We start from the raw sequence: 23,896 nt of genomic DNA, 5'->3' as shown, positions 1-23,896 counted from the left end.
CCAGAAGAGGCGTCATCTCCTTTCCAACAAGAGAAGGCCCTGACTGAGACATCAGACAAGCCACTGTGGATCATCCGTGGACAAAAGACCTGGTTGATTGCTCCCCCTCACACACCCACGAGGAGGAAGAGATCTGCACAAACGCTTGCCCCATCAGCTTGAGCTCTGGGGGAATGGAATAAAAATCCCTGTCAGGAAGAAACTGTTGGCTTCCCGCCCCCCAGATACCGCTTGGACTTCAGGGAGACAACACGCCTTCTAAGCATATGGAAAGAATCCTGGCTGCTTCAACACATAGGTGGTAAGATAGAGTCAGGATGCCCAAGGAGAATGTCTATGACTCCATGTTAAGGCTATTCTTGTGCCTGAGAAGTTCACACTTGATACGTGGTGGGTGAAATCAAAGTGTGGAACACACAACCATGAGGAGCCCCACTGCCTTAGGGTTATGCCATTCGATCTCTTTCAGGGTATATTTTGGTTCTGAGAGATAAAAGGCTGCTCTGTGTGTGGTGTTATGGAGTGAGGAAACAAAGGTTGGTTCCAGAGGTGGTGCATGTGCCACAAAAATTGTGCCCACCCCAGCTCTGGTCCCACAGTCCAGAATTTGCATAAAGCCACCTGCTGACCTATGACTAAGAATCTGGTTGCAGAGATAGTTCGTGTGTCACAAAAGCTGTGTCCCACAGCTGATCTCCCAGAGTCCAATCTGCAAAATTTTCTTGCTATCTGAGTGGTAAGGAACATTTTCCCCAACTATGGAGTTGTTCACAACTTTCAGTGTGGAAATAAGATCAAAGCTCAGCAGCTTATGTATCTCTAAAAATTGTGTTTAGTCATTAATGATTTTACATCTGTGGCATAGAACCAAATATACATTAGAGCTATAAAAAGTTCTGTTTTTAAACTAGAAAGATACAAAGAACATAAAATGTGCATTTAGAAGTTTTACAAAAAATCCATACTACTAAACACAAATATTCCTTTTCAATCTCTCTTATTTCACTATGCTTTGGAACCCATGTCCCTTGCCTAACGAGTTTTATGTAGGTTCAGGTGAGTCCCGAAATCATGAACTGCTAAGTTCCGTTCTACTGTCTTTGATTCATATCACCGGAATAACTGCACTTTATTGCCCTTGCCCTAATAAGAAAGAGACTGGGGATCCCCCAGCAGCCGAAATGACCCTTTGGACAAGCACCCCCATCATGCAATCCGGGGTGGGAGTGACATCAGCAACAAAAGGCCTTTACAACAGATCACCAATAGATGTCAGGGTAGAGTTCATTCTCACCCTGCTTACATCCTCCCCCCAGCCAAGAATTGGTGGTCCTGATAAATCACATTCCCTATTATACCAACTCATTGGTATTGAATGCGAAGTTATGGCTAGCAAAAGTAGCCACCCATCTCTGCCTTGTAGCATCCAGCTTAGCCCTTGTTAACACAGAAGTCAGTGGATTGTTCTCTGTCCACACCTGAAACTGAGCACCACACAAGTAGTCTCGAAATTTCTCAGTGGTGGCCCATTTCAAGACCAAGAACTGCTGCTGGTGGATGGGATAGCGAGTTTCGCTATTAGACAGTCTTCAGCTGGCAAAGCCTACAAATTTACATTTCCTTCCACTTCCTGGTACGGGACTGCTCCCAAACCCTCCAAACTGGCATCAGCATGCAGGATAAACGGTTTGTTTGGGTTAACAAGGACTAGGACTTGCACATGAATCAGGCAAATAATCATTTCCCGTAAACCCCTGCCACTTATCTCATCCCGCCATGTCCCAAATGGAGAAGAGAGGAGCCCCTCCCATGTCCCAGGCCAGGAACACCAGACTGGAGGGAGGGGATGAGGTGTTCATGATTCAGTCCAGGTCTGCTAGTGCTGCAAAGGAGAAGATTTCCTTTCTCAGTCCAGGTCAACTGGAATTGTTGCAGTGGGGGAGAGATGTCTCTCATCTGGTTCTTAGATGCTTTGGTGAGAGGGGACAGGCAGAGGTTTTTTCTTCCCTCTGCAGCTCAAATCCCACATTTCTTCTATGCTTTTTGCTCTAGCTTGATTTCTCTCTTGCATCTCAATTTTCTCTTTCCTGGCCTCATTCCAGAGCATTCACAGCCCAATTCTCTATCCTAACTCTGAGTCCTCTACTGCACCCTGAATGTCTCAGTCTAACCCCACCTCAGAGTCTGCACCCCCAGAGCCAGTGCCTTCATCCCTCTGCACTCCAACTCTCTGTCCCATGTAGCCTGATTTACGGTGTACTAATAATATTAATTTGGATAGTTTGATGAAAATTTAATGTATTAGCTTACATTTTATTTAATTTAATTGAGTTACAAAGTTACAGTAGCATTACTGCTATTCAAAAGATACATATGGCATTATATGCAACAAAGTTTTGGTTAATATACTCACAGCCTTCCTTGATAACCTGGTGGTAAGAGACACAGGACCAGCCTTGCAGTTCAGGTTTCTCAATTCTTAAGTGAAAGATGCAGTGCTTAGAAAAAGCTAGTGTTACTTAGGGTTTACTTGAATATGTTAAACTTAAAATCAAAACCTAATAAACAAAGAATAAAAACTTAGGGAAACCGAACTTAGCCTAGTTCCCTTGAAACTTAAAGTTTAAGAACAAGTACAGCCTACTGATAGTACATAGAGAGAGAGTGGAGGAAGTAAGTCAGAATGATAGAGCAAAGTGCTCTAGGGAGGTGGGTTACCTCTTTTATAGGGCACAAGGGCCGGAAATCCTTCCTCCTATGCCCAAATTTCATTCCTCACCCACAAAACATTAGGATACGTTTACTTCATAGGCTAGTATGTTTGTGCTTGTTGATGACATGTACATATGCACATAAGTTACCTTGTAGTGTACCTGTTAAATCTGTGGGTACAACACTGAATAAAACCCTATGCCATTCTCCATTGTCGATTGGTCTAGGTAAAGGTCTTGGACAGGCATGGGTACTTATCTATTTAAGTAGCATGATAAAGGTCGATTTTCCTCTCTGAGTTAAAGGTCACAATATAGATATGCTAACTTTGCCTTAGCTTAACTTACAGGATATGGCCTGTAGGGTCTCGTAAGTCATGTGTCTCAGTCCCCTAATCATTTTTATTGCCCTCTTCTGGACTCTCTCCAGTTTGTCCACATCCCTTCTCATGTGGGTCCTAACCCCAAAAGTACTCACATTTCACCCCATTGGCCCCAAAATGCCAGCTTTTAATATGTAAATAGGGTGCTGCCATGGTCAAGCCACTCCCGAGCTCTCCAGTGGATCCTGCTGGTGGAGAACAAGATGAAAATTAGCCAGGATGTCACTCAGTCAAATCCCTGTGCTCCCTGCAGGTGGTGTCGGAAAGCTCCAAGATGGCTCACTTCCCTTTCTCTCATCAGCTTCAGGCCGTTAGAAATGCAGAAACCAGTTGGTATTCTCCCCTGGCCTCAGGGTGTGGGGCTGCTCTGAGGGGAGGGACTTGCACACTTGGGCTATTAGTGCAAAGATACAATTTCAATTTCTCTTAGAGAAATTGGAGGGCAATTTATATTTGGTAAAAATCTTATTTAATGAAAGGAAAGCTGCAGTGACAGCCTGGTTACTGGGGTGCAAAATACTTTCCTCCTGGGAGAAACAAGAAGTTAGAATTTGAAATTTACATAGTTTGTTCCAGTGTTGGTACAGGTTTAATTCTGCTTCTGTGTAGGTTTCTTTCAGGCTGTGACCGTTTTGGTTTATTGGGTTGTTTTGGTTTTTTTAGTTGGAATGGAGCTTTTAATTGACATTTGCTGGATTCAAATGCCTGACCTGCAACACCAGTTTTGACATAGTTCTGCATTTTGTATACAGATTTGGCCAGTACTCAAGGATTCAGTTCCTTTATAGGAGATTTTAGTGGTCATGCTTATTTATTTGATGTTATTTTATCATTCTGCTGTAGCACACTTTTTTGATAAAATGTTGAAATTCTTAATTTACAGCATTTGTTAGTTTTTATTTTTACAAACAAAGTTTTTCTTAATGTTTGGGTTTTAAATTAAGCCTTGTTTTTGGTTTCAATTTTTCATTTAGGTTTTGGTTACTGATGGGATCTTTAAGAGAACTTTGGATTCAGTACTAAAATTTGGACAGATTTAGAATATTTAAAGTAAATCCTGTTTACTATTTTAGTTTAATAAAGGTTGTATTGCTCTATACACTGGCTGAGGAGAGGGGAGATGAGGCTGGTCTTTAACTGAGAAGGAGCAGAGGCATGGCCCCCGTGACGGGTGGGGCCAGGTGATGGGGGGTACAGCCCCCCCAATTTTATTTGTCTAGCTCATCTCAGTCCCCCACTAAAGGAGAAGAGTCTGATGCCACCCCTGCTGGTCACTGGGTGTCACTGCTGCTCCATAGGAAACATGCTCTGTGCCTTAGCCAGACTGGTGGGAAACACACTCTGTGCCTTACCGTGACTGGTCCGTGGGTGTCACTGCTCGTAGAGGACAGACACATGCTGTGCATTACGCCACCTGACCAGTGGGTGTCACTGCTGTATCAAGGGAAACACCTTCTGTGCATTACCTTGAATGACCACGAGGTGTCACTGCTGCTCCAAGGGAAACATACTCTGTGTGTTACCCTGATTGGCCACTAGGTGTCACTGCTGCGCCAAGGGAGGCAGAAGAGCGGCCAGACTGGTTCAGACGCAAAGTCCATCTAGCCCAGTATCCTCCTGTCTTCTGACAGTGGCCAGTGCCAGGTGCCCCAGAGGGAATGAACAGAGCAGGGACTCATCAAGTGATCCATCCCCTGCCGCCCATTCCCAGCTTCTGGCAAACAGAGGCTACAGGCACCATCCCTGCCCATCCTGTCTAAGAGCCCTTGATGGATCTATCCACCATAAACTTATCTAGTTCTTTTTTGAACCCTGTTATAGTCTTGGCCTTCACAACATCCTCTGGTTGACTATGCAACTGCCCTGAGTTTACCCCCCCTCCCCTGGCCAGGTTGTATATGGAAAAGAGGATGAGGATGAGGAGAGCCATGATGTGTCTGTCACTGGCTGGTGACTCAGTTTCCTCTAGGCAGCAGTGCTGCAGGCTCCTTTGGTCAATGCCCATGCAACTGTGTCTGGGGAAGGGAGAGTAGAGGCTCATGCTTCCCAGCCACACGCCCCACACCCGGCAGCTGGGGAATCCAGGCCAAATTTAACCCTGGTAGCTGCTGTGAGGGAAGATCCTCCCATTCCCTGCCAACCCCCCTCACTCCTTGCAGCACGGCACCCCCTAGTATTTCTTTCTCTGTCATGGGAGCTGTCTGCTGCCTGCTTCTCCCTTATCATCGTCTCTCCCCACCCTGGGGTACTGACATTGCCCGTCCTGTGCAAACAGGCAGGCCCCAGTGTGCCGCAAGGCAATGCCCTGCAATTGTGGGGGCAGCTGTTGGATGGAGCTATATAGAAATATGGGGGTGGGCAAGGCTGGGGACCAGGACTCCTGGGTTCTCCCCTCAAATGTGGGAGGGGAGTGGAGGTTAGGGGGTAGAGTGGGGGAGGGACAGGGCTGGGATCCAGGGCTCCTGCTTCTTCTGTTTTTCTCCACCTCCTGCAGCAGCCTCGGTCCTTTCAGTGCGTTTCTTGTTCCAAATTCATTTGCTGACTTGTGTAACTCACCCCAGAGGTGGCTGCATCTCAGTGTTGGGTGAGGCACCCTTGGCTGCATCACCTCCTAACCACGTCTCTCTTCCCCTTCGGGTGACCCTGCAGCACTCGGCAAACATCTACAAGATCATGGGGCACTCTGAGCACTCGGCAGGCAGGGGCCAGGCGCCCATCCCTCCCTCCAGAGAGTGGGACCCAGCAACCTCTACTTTTTACAGAGATTAAAAAGGGGCGAAGGGGGGAAATCAGAGGAGGGGGTGGCCAGGGTCTGAGCAGGGGGTGGAAATTGACCGGTCGGGGGGTCAAGCAACTGGAGGCAGAGTTAGGAGAGGGACTGAAGGGCAAAGTCAGGGAGGGGGAAAGGAGCCGGAGTTAATCCCAGAGGGAGGCGCTGCCAGAGGGTTAAACCCCAGCACAGGCAGGGGCCGAGGGGTAACAGTTATCCCGGTGGGCTGAGACTCCAATGTTTGCAAACATGGGGCGGGAGGGCAGAGGGCTTTTTTATTTCCCCTCTCACAGGCAGCACCTCTCAGCATGGGCTTCCCAGGGCTGGGCTCTTAAAGGCACAGGCATCCCACTGCCTCGACACTGCAGCTCCTCTCTGATGTAACCTACTGAGGTGCTGCAGTAGGGGACTCAATTCAGTGAAACTGGGCATTCCCTATACGCCCCCCAGCCAGGCGGCTGTGCATCCCCTTCCCCGAATTTCCCCAACACCCCCTCCCTCAGTTATCAGGTAGTTACATGCAGCGCTGCCAATGTTGTCATTGGTTGTAAATTTGAACGGAAATTGAAACGTTAACTCACACTTTAAAAGCAGATACAAGGTATGAAAACTACTTGTACCTGAGAAAGTAAAATAGGTTTGGAAAGTCTGGACAAAGCCGGGTTTCCTCACCCAGCTGTTGTGTTTGCTGACAATGTCGGGCATTGGCTTCAGCAGTGTTGGCCAACCTTAGAATTTTAAATGATGATTTGTAAGCGAGGTGTGAATGAGCTCTCCCCTGACAGCTAGTGATGACCAGGGTTGGGAGGAGGCTTTGGGACCAGACTGTATTTACATGAACTCACCTACTCTGCCGAGGTATCCAGCGGACAGAGCTGGCCTGCCTCTGCTCTAGGTGCCCAGAGGAGGGAAGTTGTGTGGGGCTCCAGCCTGGGACTCTTCCTCCCTCCTGCCAAGCCCTGACTGTTAATCCCAGCCCTGGCACTCCTTTCTTCAAGCACCATGTGGGCCAGAGGAAAAGTGTGGTAGGAAACACAAGGGCCAAGCTTGTGGACATCAGGTGAAGCAGCAAGAATCCCAACTATCAGGGTAGCAAGTTCTAGAGCCCTAACCCATTGTGGCCGTCCCAGCCAAAGACCTGGCTCTAGGAGGTGTGAGTCACCCAGCAGGAGGAGAAAGATTCATTCTTACACAGCTGGAGACAGGGAAGTTGAGCACTGTGTGCTCTGGGGCTTTACCACAAGGTCCCACTAAGATCTGAACTCAAATTACAAGATTCAGAGTCCTGAGTGCTGCCCATTACACCATGGGACCAGCTTGTGCTGCCTTCTCTGCACATCGGTGACCCTCATGGGGCTGGCTTGTGTAAGGGGGCTCTTGGCCCTTTACTAAAACTTAGTGTGGGTGGGCGGGTTGGCTAGTTCCCAGCACCAATAGAAGGGGGAAGGATCAATGGGAAATCAGGACCCTAAGACTGACAGTCCCCAGGGACAATGGGGAGAGGCCAAAGCTCCAAGTTAGCTGCACTGACAGGCCAGGCAATGTAATGAGGGAGTCACCAGACCAGGGGGTCCTATCCTCCATGTGAGCTGGAACTGCCTGGGCGAGAGTGGGGCAGAGCTAAGGAGAGAGCACGAGCCCGAGAAGAGCCGGGGAGCAGAGCTGCGCAGGTGTAGTACCAGAAACTGCTGCATGTAGGAATTTGCAACCTGTAGCAGTTACTGATACCTGAGGTTGTTCTTATTTGCTGACTTGTCCTAATTGGCTAAAACTTGACAGTGGTTTCTCTAGCAAAGGCCAGTCCCTGGCCCCTTGGTCCAGACTTCCTCCTTCATATCAGGCTAGGGTGACCAGATGTCAAAGATGAAATATCGGGACGCAGGGGGCAGAGCAAGAAAAAAAGCCAGAGGGCCCCCCCTGCTGCGAAGCGGCAGTGGCACAGCGCTGTCTCCAACCAACTCTTGGCTCTGACACCCAATACACCCCCATTTCCCTCTCTCCTGGGCCCAGCTTGGGCTCTGAGCTGTGCAGCCAAGCCATGATCCAGGCCCCTCCTGCAGCTCCGGGGCAAGGGGCGAACCAGGCAGCCGGGCTCAGCCCATCTCAGCAGGAGCGTGTCCGCCCCACATGTGTCTCCACCCTCTGCCCACATGCGTCCTGCTTGCTCTGCCCTTCCCCCAGCCCCACTGCGCTGCCCTACAGGCTGCAGGGCTGGAGCAGGCTCCGCGCTGTGCTCCCGGACATGGCCATGGCCCATGTGCAAACCTGGGAGGGAGGAGGAATGCCACGTGCTTGGGGAAGAGGTGGGGCCAGGTCGAGGATTTGGGGAGGGATTCAATGGGGCAGTGAGGGGGTCGGGCTGGGGGAAAGACCAGGGCCTGGATTTGGGGAGGGATCCAATGGGGGAAGGAAGGGGCGGAGTCGTGGTGAGTGGAGGCATGCGTCCCTCCGGACTCTGCCTGTGTGCCGGAGCAGAGAGCAAAATTATTTCTTTGTCCAGTGTCCCGACCAAACATCGGTCGGGACGTGGGACAAACAAGCAAATATCGGGACAGTCCTGATAAAATCGGGAAATCTGGTCACCCTACATCAGGCTTCAAGTTGAGAATCATTTCCCATTCCCACTCTGCGGGAGGGGAGACTTTTAAACGTGCTCTCTGTGTGCACATGGCTAAGCAAAGAGAACAAACCCAAATCCCCCCTGTGCTTTGGGAGCCAGGTTTGCGGTGGGAATTCTGTAGTTCAGATGACTTCAAGCCTGAACATTGTGATTCTTTACCAGTTTCTCTGGCATTGGGGCATTTTTGTGCTTGCAGCTGTGATGGCCGAGTGGTTAAGGCGTTGGAGTTGAACTTCAATAGGGTTCCCCTTCATGGGTTCCAAACTTGCTCATAGCGAGGCCTGTGTTTTAGCCAGTATCTCACCCAGGCAATACCTCTGTACAACCCCCTGAGACACTCTCAATTCTCTCCCCACCCCAAGTAAATCCTGTTCTGCTCCTTTCATAGAGATCCCTGGGGCAACACCTCACACTGTGTCCCTGAGGGGTCAGGCAAACTTTCAGCACCTGAAGCCTCTGGCACTCACCTAGTGCCCCATAGATCAGCCATAGCCCTGGTTCTGTTCCTCTCTCTAGAGTGCGAAAGGAGCCAAGTCAGTGACTCCACGGGAGCTATGGGACTGCAGAACCAACAGAGAAAAAATAGGTGCTCAGCTCCCACTGGCAGCCAGCTCCCCCCCTCCCCGCCTACTACAGGCCTTGCTGACAAGCTCCTCCTCTTCCCCTTCAGCACCTCCCACTTGCCAGTGATCAGGTGTTCAGTGGGGTGCAGGAGGTGCTGGGTGGGGAGGGGGAGGAGCAGGGACTGGAAGAGGTGGGGGTGGGAGAGCAATGGGGCAGGGAGGTGCAGGATGGGAAGAGATGGGACAGGGATGGGGGCTTGAGGGAAGGGGTGGGGTGAGGAAAGGGCCTGGGGACGAAGGAGGGATTTGTCCCGGACCCCAGACCCATCTAAGACCGGCCCTGAAGGGAAACACTGGCTATCACAGTGACAATACAACTGACCTGCATTGCGGGGGAGACTGAGGGAGATCCACACTCATCAGGTCTCTTCTCTCCCCCAAGGTGAGCCAGACACTGCTCTCTCCTGGCTCTCACTCTAGCAGCAGGACGCCAAGGAGCCATTTCCCCACAGGAAGTGCATTGAGTGCCCCTGTGGTGGTGGGGGCTGGCGCTGCTGCTGCCTGTGGGGCTGGCAGGGGGCTGATGTCTGCACAGACTCTCAGCTGCCAGGCTGGAGGGGGCACTTGAGACCTTACCAGACTGGCACAGTGAAGACGGGGGGTTGACAGACAAATACAGACGCTCTCCAGAGCATGGAGCAGCGTCCGCCCATGCAGCCAGGAAATGAGCATTTCCTACAGCCTGGAGCCGAGAGGGAGGCAGCAACTGCTGTTCCAGCTCCTGGGGGACAGGTCCTGCCAGCCAACAGACACTTCTTACTCACCACAGCTAAGGGCGCCGTGTTCCTCCAGTGGGGGTGTGAAGCAGCCGTTCGTTTTCCTGTCCTTTTTGTGGTTTTGTGTGCAACCAGACAGAGAAGCAACAGGCCAAAATGCTATCATGCAGCTGTCAAAGTAGCTCAGTTGGGAGAGCGTTAGACTGAAGATCTGAAGGTCCCTCTTTCAATCCTGGGCTTTGGCAGGCCCTGTTTGTGCAGGGAAGGCTTGTTTTCTGGGAGCACAGCAATGTCTGCACCCAAGGGGAGTTCCTGAGCTTGGGCTCTGCAGTAGGAAAGCATAAAATTGGCTTCTGCCCCTAGTTGGCCCATCTCACCTTTAATGATGAGAACTGTCTTTCCCAACATGGCAGGAAGAAAGTGAGGCAGGAGTAGTCCTCAGGAATGGTGCCAGAGGCTGCTGGGCAGTGACAGGCAGGGATTGGGGATGGAAGCTCCTCTGTGCAGCTGAGCAAGGGCAGTACCAGGGAAGGGGTATCTGTAAAAGTGACCCCACACACCTCTCCTCCTCTGGGCACCTAGAGCAGAAGCAGCTGGTGCTGATAGCTCCAAGGGAAGGCTTAAAAGCCACAGAGCAACTGAGGTCAGGGCTAGAGGAGGGCAGGACCATGCCTATGTGTGTGGCCTTCAGAGAGGCACAAAAACACCCACCCAGGCTGCTCCCTGCCATGTCAAACACCTGGTGCCACACCTGGGCTTCCATTGCAATGGAGACGTACCCTTAGAGTCCATCTCTCCTGGGATAAAGATGGCAGCAGGGCTGGCCTGGCTCATCCGACTTGGGCTCATGGACATAAAGCTGAGGGGCTAAAAACTGTGGTGCAGATATTTGTGTTCACACTGAAGCTTGGGTTCAGAAACCCTCCCCCCTCGTGGGGTCTCAGAGGTTGGGCTCAAGCCCATATGTCTGCACTGTAATTTTATAGAGGTTGGGAGGGAGTTTAGCAAGTGGAAATAGTAAAACTGCATTGAGGGGAGTGGACCACTGACCTATCAGCTCTTAACACCCAAACTTACAGTAACTCTATTATCAGTGCCTGTGCGTGTAATTTAAACCATAGGTCCATCTAGTTCTGAATCTTGTCTTCTGACAGTAGCCAATGCCAGGTGCCCCAAAAGCCACTCCCCAAGGCACCACTGGGAGTTGAATCCAGGATCTCCTGTTTACAAAACAGGTACTTTAACCACCTAAGCCATCGTGCCTGGTGTTACTTAAAGCATTGTGTCTGTCCACACCTGACTGTCTGCCAATCCCCACTGGGCCCTGACAAACGTTGCTTGTGTTTGGGTTCTGTAAAGCAGAGGAGCAGGTGAAGTTTTGCTCCCAAGGTGTGTGTGTGATTCTTTGAACAGGTCTACACTACAAAATTAGGTTGGTGTAATTACGTTACTTAGGCTGGCAATGCAGTATATCAACCTAATCCCAGGGCAGATAGCGGCTCAGCTGTCAGAACTTTCTGGAGCTATGAAAGGGGAGGGGCCCAGCCTCTGTAGCAGGAATGCAGGGCAGATGAGTTCACAGTGGGCATTATGGGATACTGGTGGAGGCCAGTTATGGTGATATAATGACCAGCAGCATTTACACTGACAATTTGTCACCTTAAGTTTGCTGCACAAAGCTCTAGGCCTCTCGTCGAGGTGGTTTTATTTTGTCACCAAAACAGGGCAGTTTTGTCGCCAGATGTGGCATTGCAGTGTGTGCACCAGCCAAAAGCTGCTGAACGAGGGAGCGTTGTGTGTTTTTCACACACCTGAGCAATATAATGATGCTGAAATAACTTTGTAGTGCAGACCTGGCCAAAGATTCACACACACACAGCTTGCAAGGAAAAGCTCACCTGCTTCTCTGCTTTGCAGAATCCAAACACAAGCAAAGCTTGTCAGGCCCCAGTGAGGATGGCAGGGAGTCAGGTGTGGGCAGACACTGTAGTTAAGCCACAGGTAGGCACCATGGCTTAGCTGGTTAAAGCCCTTGCCTTGTAAGCAGGAGATCCTGGGTTCAACTCCCAGTGGTGCCTTGTTGATCAACTCTTGTGGCACCTGGTATTGGCTGCTGTCAGTGGACAAAACACAGAGCTAGATGGGCCTTTGGTCCAGCCCAGCATGGCAGTTTTAATTATACTCACAGGCACTGATAACAGAATTACTGAAAGGTTGGGAGTTAAGAGCTGACAGGTCAGTGGTCCAGCCTCTCACAGATGACCCCCCTCCCTTTGGGACAGGGGCAGATCTGGGCTCTCACACCAATTGCTCATTGTGGCTTCCAGAATCTGTGAGCAGCTCATTTAGTTTGCACCAAGGGTTGAGCCCTGCTTCATGCATCGTGTGTGAGAATGAAAATCCTAAACCACCCTTTGAAATAACAAATGCAGCAGGACGTGTTATTGTCCCTGCCCCAAAGCAGACAGACCAATGGAGAAATGCCATTGAGTCCAGGGTATTACTCCACTGCCATTTTACCTTTTTTGCTTGCTAAACTCCCTCCCAACCTTGAGGGCTCCCAGAGCCCAATATTGAGCTTGAGCTGAGATGTCTACAGTGCAAATTTACCACCCCACGGCCAAAGCCTTGGGAGCCCAGCCTCCGAGACCCCATGAGGGGTGAGGGTTTCCAAGCCTGGGCTCCAGTTCCATTCCCAGGAGCCCAAATCAGATCATCCAGGCCAGCGGGATTTTATCACAGTATAGATGCCCTCTTAGGATATGTCTACATTGCAATGTAAGCCCAAGGTTAGCAGAAGTCATGTCAGCAGCCCCAACACATAAACATAAACCACGAGGAAAAGACCCACCCCCAAATAAGCTGGGCAGTGTCCTTTTCCCTACGGTTTGTAAATCCAGCAACCAAAAGTCCTTAAACATGAGCCCCCCCTTGCACCCCACTCACAGCTGTTGTCCTTAGTCAGTGCAAGCCCAGAGGTGCCTCTGTAGAGTTCACCTGCCATCCTGAGTGGAAAATGGGGAAAATAAGAAGGCACCGTATTCACTGTGTTGTCTAGGAACTCACTCATCCCTCCACTGCCACCCTGTCTTAAAGCTGGTTTAACACCTAAATTTTAGTATTGGGACCCCAGCCCACTTGGCCTTGGAACCCTTGTCCCCTGCCTAGCAAGTGCTATTGAATTGAAGGTGAGTCCCTCAGTCGGGGTCTGCCAAGCATAGTTGTGCTGCCCTTGATTCACACAACAAGGATAACAACCCTTTATTTCTCCTGTCTCAATAACAAGGAGACTGGGAATCCAACAAAAGCCAAAAGTGATCATTTTGGCAAGCAACGCAACATATTTCCAACGCACTGTAAAATCCACATGTGGACTCATACACGAAACCTTGCAAGAAAATCTTCCTGAGGGAGTCTGAGGCACCTGCTGCTGGAGGGAAGGAGGGAGCAGTGGTTTGGGATTGAGGGGCACTGGGAATAGGAGGGACCTGTGCGTTGGGATTGAGGAGCAGTGTAAAAAGGAGGGGGCTGTGGGTTGGGACAGAGGAGAAGGGTGAAGAGGAGTAGGTTCTGGTTGGGAGTGAGGAGCAATATGCACAGGAGGGGCACTGGATTGGGACTGAGGGGCACTGAGAGTAGAGAGGACATGGGTTTAGGCTGAAGAGCATCATCATTTGGGGATCCAGCAGGATAGAGGAAGGCAACAGGTGATTCTAATTCCTTAGGGATATTCTGTTGTGTTTTCTGTGTGTGCGTGTGCGTGTGCATGCAGGGGAGGAACATGCTGTATGCCCAGAGGCCTTTATTCCTCCAGGCTGCAAGGACAGAGAGGATGTCAGGAAGTTGCCCCTTCAAACCCACACACACAAAGGCCCCTCTTAGGAAAGGCACAGTCTTGAAGAGAAAAAGTAACACCAAAGAGGACATCAGAAGAACAATTTTTAAAGGTATAGTGAGTAGTTTATTACCTGACCAGGGTCTTGAACCCTGGACCATCAGATTAAAAGTCTGATATTCTACCAGCTGAGTTAGCCAATCTCACAGCAAAAGAAGTACAAGTTATGCAGAGGAGAAACTAGTCAAGAAAAAGGGAAATGGATACAATATGGGAAACCTGCTGCTCTGTCTCTCTTCCCAGCCCTGGCCTAGCCTGGTATTAGTGCAGGTTAAAAAGACAGGGAAATATTGGCATCTACCAGCCTTTCATAGCTGTACAAGACTCAGGCACAGAACAGAGGTGCCCATCAAAGAGATAATGATAATGATGGGAAGGTTCACAATTGACTCAGTAATTGCATACAAAGGTGCACGTTTGGCAGTTACATTGGGAAATTCTGGCTCCTTCTCAGGCTGATTGGCCACCCCGGTCTAGGTGTAGAAGTTACAACATTGAAACTTGAAAGAGGGGCCAATTTCCCCATCATTTCCCACCTTCACATCCAAACACGATGACTTTCTGAATGAACCCGCCTCGTTCAGCCAGAAGATCTTGGGGTGGGTGTAGGAGTCACTGGGTAAAATTCTCTGCACTCTGTTCTGGATCAGGTCAGAGCAGAGGTACCTAGTGATCTAGTCTGGCTGTAAAATCTATCTATCAACCCCAAATATGGTGTGAAATTAATCCTCAGGAATGGCTCTTCCCCACCCAGACCCCAGCAAAGGGCTCTCCAAGGAAGGGGGCTGTTGAGGAAGGAAAGAAGAAAGATGTCCTTCTCTCCCTAGAGGAACTGGGCTCTGCGCTTTGGACAGAAAGGAGGGGAAGGAAATGGCCACATGATGGCAGTGGAACCTAAGAAATGAAACACAACAGGCTTCTGTGCACATTGATTCTGAACAGTGAACGAACCTGACTCCTGTATCCTGAAAAGCCAAAAAGCTATTTCTTTGTGTGACAGGGGGAAAAGAGTTCCAATCATTCCTGCCCATTTACTTTTGAATTATTTTACATTATAAATAAAATTGTAACAAAATTAGTCTGAACTTGAGCTGCCTGTTATTAAAAGCCTGTTCCCCAATTCAGTTCCAACTGCCCTGCTAGAAGCACCCCCAGGTCCCTGCTCACCCCAGGAAGAGGAAAAAGAGAACCCCCCACTGGGCACTGCCCTTGGCTCCAGGCTGCTGTCCCAGGGTGTGTGTGGGGACTGATTGTTTGCTGCTGAGGAGGGAGCCAGTACAGGGCTCTGGTGCTCTGCTCCTAGCATCTGCCCAGCCCAGGCTGTCCTCTGCCTCAGCTGCTGCTCCCAGCCTGCTCTAGAGTCAAACAAGCAGGGCTCCCAGGGGAACAGAGGCTGGGACAGGGCAGCAGCCTGGGTTGGGCTGAGAAGATGCTAGGAGTTCTCGTTCCCTGAGAACTGGTCTGGCTCGCTTCTCAATAGCAAACAAACCAATTCCATATCCCCTCCCCACAAAAATCAGCCTGAAGCCGAGGGCAGCAGGGGACAATTGCCTTTAGTTCCCACCAAGGCAGGAGAGAACCCAGGGCCTTTCTAGCAGAGCTTATGGAACTGACGTGGGGAAACCAGCCTTTAATAACAGGCAGCTCAAGTTGAAACTAAGTGTTTTTAATGATTTCTACAACATTGAATAACCCTGCGATCATAGTGTCATCATCTGTAAAATTGCTTCAGCCTTACAGGTTCTCAAGTACGAAACTAAACATCTCTTCAAATCCAAGGAAGTGAGGATCAGTCAATCTTCAGAGTCATCCCACATAAAATAATCATGTTGTGGTACATACTGGCCCCATCATGTGGCCATTGCTTTTCCCTCCTCTCTGTTAAAAGTTTTAGTATTTTGCACAGAAACTTTCTTCCCTCAGGAGAGACCTGGGAACCAGGGCTGCCAGCCAGACAAACACCTTTAAGAGGAGGCGTAATCTGTCAAAAAATGATCTCCCTCCTTCAGTTCAGTGACACCGTGAAACGTTACTTATCAGGGCAGAGCTGGAGGATTGAAAGCAGCTACATCAAGCCCCTGTGTAACTCACAGGAATGAACACAAACACTCCCTTGTATCTGAAGAGATGTTTAGTTTTACCCTTGGTAAACTACAAGGCTAAAGGGAAAGGTGATGGTGGTGTCAGATATAAAGAGTGAAACATGAAACAATCATCATAGTTATGCCCATAGCAACTGTAAATATTTCTATATTCTTCTTATTATCATCAGTGTATTATTTTCTCTGTCATCTAGATATTGACTAGATCTTGACCAAGAAATTTGGATCTTGACAAAATAATCAACTACCCCTCGTTAAGATAATGGACTTGACACCCACTCGAATGTCTCCACGCAGGTTCAAATACTAACAACAGTGGCGCCTTATAGCCATAGCTTTTAATCAGGGCAATACATTGATACAAATTCCTGTTAAATCATTTCTCAGACAGAGTCCATCGCCCACATTCCTTAAGGCACTGGGCCACCATGTGGACGTTTCATTTCCCTCCTCAATTTCACACAGAGAGACAATTTCCTTTGCACAGATCCAATAACAGTAAAACCTCCTTGTGTCTCTTGTCTGAGCCAGGGCATTCGATTGCAGTGAACCCTTCTCTCCTGCAATGGCAATGGTCAGACAGAGGGGACGTGGTCACCTGCATCACTGCCAGGGAGATATTGGCTCGGCTCTTTCTTTCTGCTGCTGTTGTTAGTCCATGAAACATCAGGGATGGAATGCAAGGCTGAGCCCACACACCAACCCCTGAAACATTTCAGTGCCCCAGAGAAATCCTGCCCCCGGCTATTGGAATGATATGGTGGAGATTCGAATAGGAAAGGGACTGTCTGAATTGTCAGTGTGGGGAATGAACAACAATCTATAGCAATGTCGTTAGCCACAAACACACTAATCATGCTCCAGCTGGAAGGAAAATGGGCAGGAACTCTTGCTGTTCACCATGGGCACAATTACACTAATGCACAGCCGTGAGTGTGCTGGGGGAGCTGGTCTGAGCCATTTGAAGTGACAATTCTGCGAGAACAGAACCATTGTGTAGTGCAATAGCTGTATATCAACTAGTTGTAGCCGAGTGGTTAAGGTGATGGACTGGAAATCCATTGGGGTCTCCCCATGCAGGTTTGAATCCTGCCAACTACGGAAGCATTAGTGTGTTGTCATTGCTGCTGTCTTAGTGCCTGAGCATCCATGGAGCCAGATCTAGTCTCCCTCTGAGGCTGGCTATTCTTAAAATACTGCTGTAGCCCTGTGGAGTAGACAGCTGCTACAGTGAGGGGTGGGGTTTTCCATCCCTGTAATAGCTGCATTGGCAAAACAATCTTTCCTTTCATTTAGCACTATCTAACCATGGCTTAGGTCAGCTTAATTATACTGGTTCTGGGGAGTTTCACACCCTGAAAGACGTACTTGTTAGAGGGTTTGTCCCAATTATAGGCCTGTTAGCTTGACGTCTGTAGTATGTAAGGTCTTGGAAAAAATTTTAAGGGAGAAAGTAGTTAAGGACATAGAGGTCAATGGTAATTGGGATGAATTGCAACACGGATTTACTAAAGGTAGATCGTTTCAAACCAATCTGATCTCCTTCTTTGAGAAGGTGACGGATTACTTAGATAAAGGAAATGAGGTAGATATAATTTACCTAGATTTCAGTAAGGCGTTTGACATGGTTCCGCATGGGGAACTGCTAGTTAAATTGGAAAAGATGGGGATGAATATGAAAGTTGTAAGGTGGATAAGGAACTGGTTAAAGGGGAGACTCCAGCGGGTTGTATTGAAGGGTGAACTGTCAGGCTGGAAGGAGGTCACTAGTGGAGTCCCTCAAGAATCGGTTTTGGGACTGATCTTATTTAACCTTTTTATTACTGACCTTGGCACAAAGAGCGGGAATGTGCTATTAAAGTTTGCGGGTGACACAAAGCTGGGGGGTATTGCTAACACGGAGAAGGACAGGGATACTATTCAGGAAGATCTGGACCACCTTGTAAACTGGAGTAATAGTAATAGGATGAAATACAATAGTGAAAAGTGCAAGGTCATGCACTTAGGGATTAATAATAAGAATTTTAGATATATGTTGGGGGCGCATCAGTTGGAAGCGACAGAGGAGGAGAAGGACCTTGGGGTATTGGTTGATAGTAGGATGACTATGAGTCGCCAATGTGATACGGCTGTTAAAAAAGCAAATGCGATTTTAGGATGCATCAGGCGAGGTATTTCCAGCAAGGATAAGGAGGTGTTAGTACCGTTATATAAGGCGTTGGTGAGACCCCATCTGGAATACTGTGTGCAGTTCTGGTGTCCCATGTTCAAGAAGGATGAATTCAAACTGGAACAGGTTCAGAGACGGGCTACTAGGATGATCCGAGGAATGGAAAACCTGCCTTATGAAAGGAGACTCAAAGAGCTTGGCTTGTTTAGCCTGGCCAAAAGAAGGCTGCGGGGGGATATGCTTGCTCTATATAAATATATCAGGGGGGTTAACGTTAGGGAGGGAGAGGAATTATTTAAGTTTAGTACTAATGTAGGCACGAGGACGAATGGGTATAAACTGGATATTAGGAAGTTTAGACTTGAAATTAGGCGAAGGTTTCTGACCATTAGGGGAGTGAAGTTCTGGAACAGCCTTCCGAGGGAAGTAGTGGGGGCAAAAGACTTTTCTGTCTTTAAGACAAAGCTTGATAAGTATATGGAGGGGATGTTATGATAGGATCATTAATTTGGGCAATTGGATTACCACCAGATAGGTCTGCTCAATGGTCTGCAGGGAGATGTTGAATGGGATGGGAACAGAGTTACTGCAGAGAACTCCTTCTTGGGTGCTGGCTGGTGAGTCTTGCCCACATGCTCAGGGTTTAGCTGATCGCCATATTTGGGGTCGGGAAGGAATTTTCCTCCAGGGCGGATTGGCAGGGGCCCTGGAGGTTTTTTGCCTTCCCCTGCAGCGTGGGGCACGGGTCACTTGCTGGTGGATTCTCTGCAGCTTGAGGTCTTCAAACCAATTTTGAGGATTTCAATAACTCGGTCCTGGGTTAGGGGTTGTTATAAAAGTGGATGGGTAGGGTTCTGTGGCCTGCCTTGTGCAGGAGGTCAGACTAGATGATCATATTGGTCCCTTCTGACCTATGAGTCTATGAACCCTGTAATATTTACATCTTGAAGTTACAGAGCTAATTCTTTACTTTTTCCTTTCTTTTATTAAAAGATTTCTTTTTTTAGAGAACCTGATTGATTTTTTTTCCTTGTTTCCCTTGTGTTATTCCAGGGGATTGGGATAACTCACCAGAACAGGTGGGGGGGAGACGGGAGGGGGAGAGAAAGAATCTCTCTTTGTTTTCCTTGAATCTGTTTGCCTCTTTGTGGAAAGGAAGGGAGATGCTTCTCTGTATGGTGATTTAAGAGGTTGGATCAGTATCTCTCAGGATAGCCCAGGGAGGGAAACTCTAGGAGGGGGAAAGGTGGGGGAATGGTTTATTACTCCTTGTTTTAAGAACCCAAGGGATCTTGGTTCTTGGGGTCCCCAGAGAAGGCTGGGGAGGTCAGAGTGCTCCAAAACACTATATTTTTAGGTGGTGGCAGCGCTATCAAATCTAAGCTGGTAATTAAGCTTAGAGGATTCAGATGCTAGTATCTCATTTTCTGAACTCTAAGGTTCAGATCTGAGAAGGAATGCTGTGATACCCGTAGTATAGACATCCCCTGTGATTAACAGCTTTGGTGGCTAATTGAAAGGCTGATGGTTCAAACCCAAGTGAAGATGGAGGTGTTTTTTTTCAGTGATGAGAATCCAGTACATTTTAACAGGCTGAAAATCTCCTCAATGCTGCTCTAGCCTCATTGGTCAAGCATAAGTGGCCCTTTCACCGGAGGCATTAGTGGTATAGTGGTGAGCATAGCTGCCTTCCAAGCAGTTGACCTGGGTTCAATTCCCAGCCAATGCAATGATGTGATGTTTTCTCCCCTGGGAATTGGTTTAATTTGAGTCACATTGTATCAGTTTAGCAATGGAATGAGAGAATCAATGTCCTGCAGGGCTTTCAACACACAATGGAGGAAGAAAGGGGTGGGACTAGACAATGAGCAGGTGGAGTTATCCTGGTATTACAATGTTTGGTTTATTTTTTTTTTAAAACTTCCTTTACTTTCCTCTCCCTTTTAGACTTGGAGCCTTTAAGGTCAGAAGGGAGCAATGTGATCATCTAGTCCGACCTGCTGCACCTTACAGGCCAAAAGACCCCCCCTCCCCTCCTGTAATAGACCCGGGAGGGGAGGCAGCTCTGTGCACTGCTCCTACCCCAGGCAGCACATGGAGGCCCTCTGCCACACAGCATGCCCCAAGAGGGAGTGGGGGGCCAAGCAGATGATCTAGCATGAGGGGATCATTCTCATTCGTAGCTGTCCAGCTGTGTGGGGCAGGAGGTCCTTGTATTTGGAGCAGTGGGAGTGAACTGCGTGCACTTGTGTCTCTGAGCACAATTTTGTGAATAGTATGGTGTGTGTAGGGGGGGTGAGTGTGAGTGTGGCTGCGGGTGTGATTGTTTCTTTCTTTGGGGGTTGGACTAACATGTCCCTCTGGGTGTGTTGTGTGTGAGCGTTCTTGGGATTGTGTGAGTCCCTTTGTGTGTGTGTGTGTGTCACTTGCTGCAGAGTACAAAATCCTGCAAAGCCATTTCTTACTGGTTAGCCCAGCAACACACTGATACAAACAGTGTCACAGACTCACACACACAGAGCAGGGCTCAGCAGAGGGCAGCAGGGACACACACGTCTCCCCTGGGCCAGCTTGGACAATTTCCCATCATGACTCGGCACAATGCTGGTGCCCCCACACGGGGGTGGGCAGTGACTGGGCAGCGGGGGCAGATGTGCTGGATCTGTAAAAGCAGTAAAGAGTCCTGTGGCACCTTATAGACCAACAGACGTATTGGAGCATGAGCTTTTGTGGGTGAATCCCCAATTCGTCGGCTAGATTCAGAAGGAAGCACTTTGGGAAAATCAGTCAAGGCTCTTAGCAGAGCTGGGACACGGACCCAATGACCCCTGCACCACCCTGGGAGGGCAGTGGGGTTTAGTGGTCAGAGCAGGGAGGGGCTGGACACCAGGACCCCTGGGTTCTATCCTTGGCTCTGGAAGTGGAAGGGGTCTAGAGCAGTGGGACTGGGATCCAGGACTCCTGGGTTCCATAGGGGAGACTGTTTTTCCCTGTGCTTCCCTCCCTAGAGAGCCCAGCCCAGCCCCCTAGTGGAGACTGAGCAGGAGTGGGGGGAGCTGTTCTCCCACTTTGGAGTTATGATTCAAACTCCTCCCCCAGGGACTGTGACATCACAGAATCTGCCCCCCCCAACACAGAGAAAACTAGTGGGGTTAGGAGGGTTCTAGCTGCACTCACCAGACAACCCTGGTCATTGCAAGAAACCCCCAAAGCTACTTGCACCCACAAAACACCCTCTCAGGGTATACGCCCCCTGCTAGGACAGGACCTCTTGCTCCCACCCCTTTTCTTATCACCACAAGCTGCTCCCAGGCAGGCACCACACCCCATTCACACACCTTTTGTCACTACGTAACTCAGTGGCAATCACTGCCCTGAAGTGACTCCGGTGCAGGCATTCCCCACACGAACTCCCCACACCGGATTCTGTCCACACACAGAGAATTCTCTCTGTCCGGCTCCTTTGGTTCATCTCGCTGCTCTCCCTACTGCCGCCAGACACTGCTCATCTGCATAACCCCGCCCACGGACACATGACACCTTCTGTCCTGCTGGTTTCAGGTGAGTGAATTGCCCTTGGGGAGTGAGCAGGTCACAGCACGTCACAGCCCCAGCGCACGTCACAGCCCCAGCCAGGGCCGGCTCCAGGCACCAGCTCAGCAAGCAGGTGCTTGGGGCTGCCAAGGGGAAGGGGCGGCACGTCGGGCTCTTCGGCAGCAATTCGGTGGCAGGTCCATCGGTCCCTCTCGGAAGGAAGGACCTGCCACCGAATTGCCGCCAAAGAAGAGGGCGGCGCAGTGGAACAGCTGCAGATTGTGATCGCGGCTTTTTTTTCATTTTCCCGCCACTTGGAGCGTCAAAAACCTGGTGCCGGCCCTGCCCCAGCACATGTCACAGCTCCAGCACACGTCATAGCATGTCACAGCCTGGGGCAGGAAGATATTGGGGGAGAAGATGGGGGGAGGGAGATACCCAGGCCCATAGACCCATAGGGGCAGGGGATATTGGGGTCAGGAGGAAAGGAGAGGGGGTTGGCAGAGACCCAGCCTGGGGTGCAGGGGAAATGTGGTGGGGTGGAGGGAGCTGGGGGACAGAAGAGACACATGTGGCTGGTGAAACGTTGGTCCAAGGAAACTGAGTCACTCCCAGGACATGCTGTGCAGGGGGGAGCACAGGGGCAGAGAGAGAGACCCATCCCCATAGAGCCCAAGAGGGATATTGGGAGCAGGGGAGGGGATGGAGGGAAGAGAGACCCAGCCTCGTAGACCTCTAGAGGCAGCGGGATATGTGCGGGCAGGAGAGGGGATGGCAGAGGAGAGACCAATCTCCATAGACCTCCAGAGGCAGGAAATGAGGGGAGAAGGGAGTGATCCAGCCCTATAGACCTGTAGGGGCAGGGAGATATTGGGGGCAGGAGGGGAGAAGGGGGGTTGGCAGAGACCCAGCCAGGAGTGCAGCAGAAATAGGGTGATTTGGAGGGAATATGGAGGAGAAGAGACACATGGCAGGACACATGTTGGGACAGGGAAACTGACCTGCTCCGAATACATTCAGAGCAGGGCAGGGCAGAGGCAGATCATGCTGGTCCCAGGGTAATTTCAGGGGGTTCTGATTCCCCACTTAGCCGGTGGGCTAACCTCTGGGCTGAGGAGACCTGGGGTGGGGTGGGTGCACGGGCTGTGTTTGTGTGTCAGGCTGGGGGAGCTGCCTGGGCAGAGGTGCTGGAACTGGGGGTGCTTCAACAGCCCCTGGCTGGACATGGTTTCCATCACAATCAGGGGTTACAGTTGGTTCAGTGGCTCAGCACCCCCCACTATACAGATTGTTCTGGCACCACTGGCCTAGGGTCACTGTCTAGTGCCCTTTGCCGCCCAGCTCAGGGCCTGCCTGGCTCTCCTAGAGCAGGGTGAGCGCCCAGCTCTTCTGGGGCAGGGCTGGCGAAAGCTCTGGACAAATACTAACAGCGCTGGGGAGCGTGGACAAATATTAGTTGGACAGAGGAGCCTGGGGCGGTTTTATCAGAGAGCAGAAATGAATCCCAAACACAGCACTGGAGCTGCAGTGCTAGGGGTGTGTGCCTGGGTCACCTGCACTGTCTCCCTGCACCCCCTCATGGCATAACAAGTTCCCTGCAGAGAAGAAGAGGTGCGGGAACGAGGGGTGCGGCCGGTGCTGCAGCACCCCCATGTCTCACTGTGAAAAGCTCCAGATGCTGTGGGAACAAAGCCAACATTATTGTGTGATTCCAGAGAACCCCGGTGCTGTGCTGCCCCTGTGTAGTGTGAGCGGGAATTTCATGTTTTCACACTGCTTGTGAACACACCTGGGTACGGTTCACAGGCTTTCAGCACCCCCACTATAAAAAGTGAGAGAGCCCCACTGCACAGAAGTGCCTGCTTAGCCTGCTGCAGAAACTGCCCGGCCTCTGGCCTGCTGCCCTTTCTATACCACAAATCCCGGGCACTGAAGAGACGGATCAGAGCGTCAAATTCAGGGCTTGCCTACAGGGAGGCACTCAGCAAAATGAATTTTGATTAGCAAAATGTGTGACTTGAAAGTGGATTAGTTAAATGGCATTGAATCCCTCACTAACCCCATCACCGAACTGACCTTACCTAGAGCATTAGAGTGTAAAGCTATTTCTTCCCAGTTTGTGAGAGAAAGCTTCATACTCTACAGTCTTCACCCCTCTTAAAATGAGAGCTTCGAGGAGGTTGCAGAGAGGTCCTCTGTACCTGACTTGGTTTCTGGATTCTCCTGTTCTTTACCTTCTTTGGCTGCTGCAGTGCTGCTTTTCTCTCCTTCACCATCTTGCAGCCTCCTCCTTCCACACCCCTGAGCGATGTAAATTATCCTGATCTAAGCACTGTTGCACAGAGCGCTGTGGCGGCAGGAGAGCTTCTCCC

At 50.0% G+C, this 23,896-nt stretch overlaps 1 long non-coding RNA gene and 3 other non-coding genes across 5 annotated transcripts in view; all 4 read left to right on the top strand.

Annotated features, from left to right (window-relative positions):
• LOC127041585 (uncharacterized) overlaps positions 1 to 23,896 on the top strand; it is a 593,788-nt gene that overhangs the window by 555,491 nt on the left and 14,401 nt on the right. The window lies entirely within an intron of this gene.
• TRNAT-UGU (transfer RNA threonine (anticodon UGU)) lies at positions 11,828 to 11,901 on the top strand. Its single transcript has one exon. It is a non-coding gene; the product is annotated as a tRNA-Thr (tRNA).
• On the top strand, positions 16,840 to 16,921 carry TRNAS-GGA (transfer RNA serine (anticodon GGA)). The gene has a single exon. It is a non-coding gene; the product is annotated as a tRNA-Ser (tRNA).
• Positions 19,648 to 19,719, top strand: TRNAG-UCC (transfer RNA glycine (anticodon UCC)). The gene has a single exon. It is a non-coding gene; the product is annotated as a tRNA-Gly (tRNA).

This window comes from Gopherus flavomarginatus (genome assembly GCF_025201925.1).
Source record: "Gopherus flavomarginatus isolate rGopFla2 chromosome 13 unlocalized genomic scaffold, rGopFla2.mat.asm SUPER_13_unloc_3, whole genome shotgun sequence".
Classification (NCBI taxonomy): domain Eukaryota; kingdom Metazoa; phylum Chordata; order Testudines; family Testudinidae; genus Gopherus; species Gopherus flavomarginatus.
This window is presented reverse-complemented; position numbering and strand designations above follow the sequence as displayed.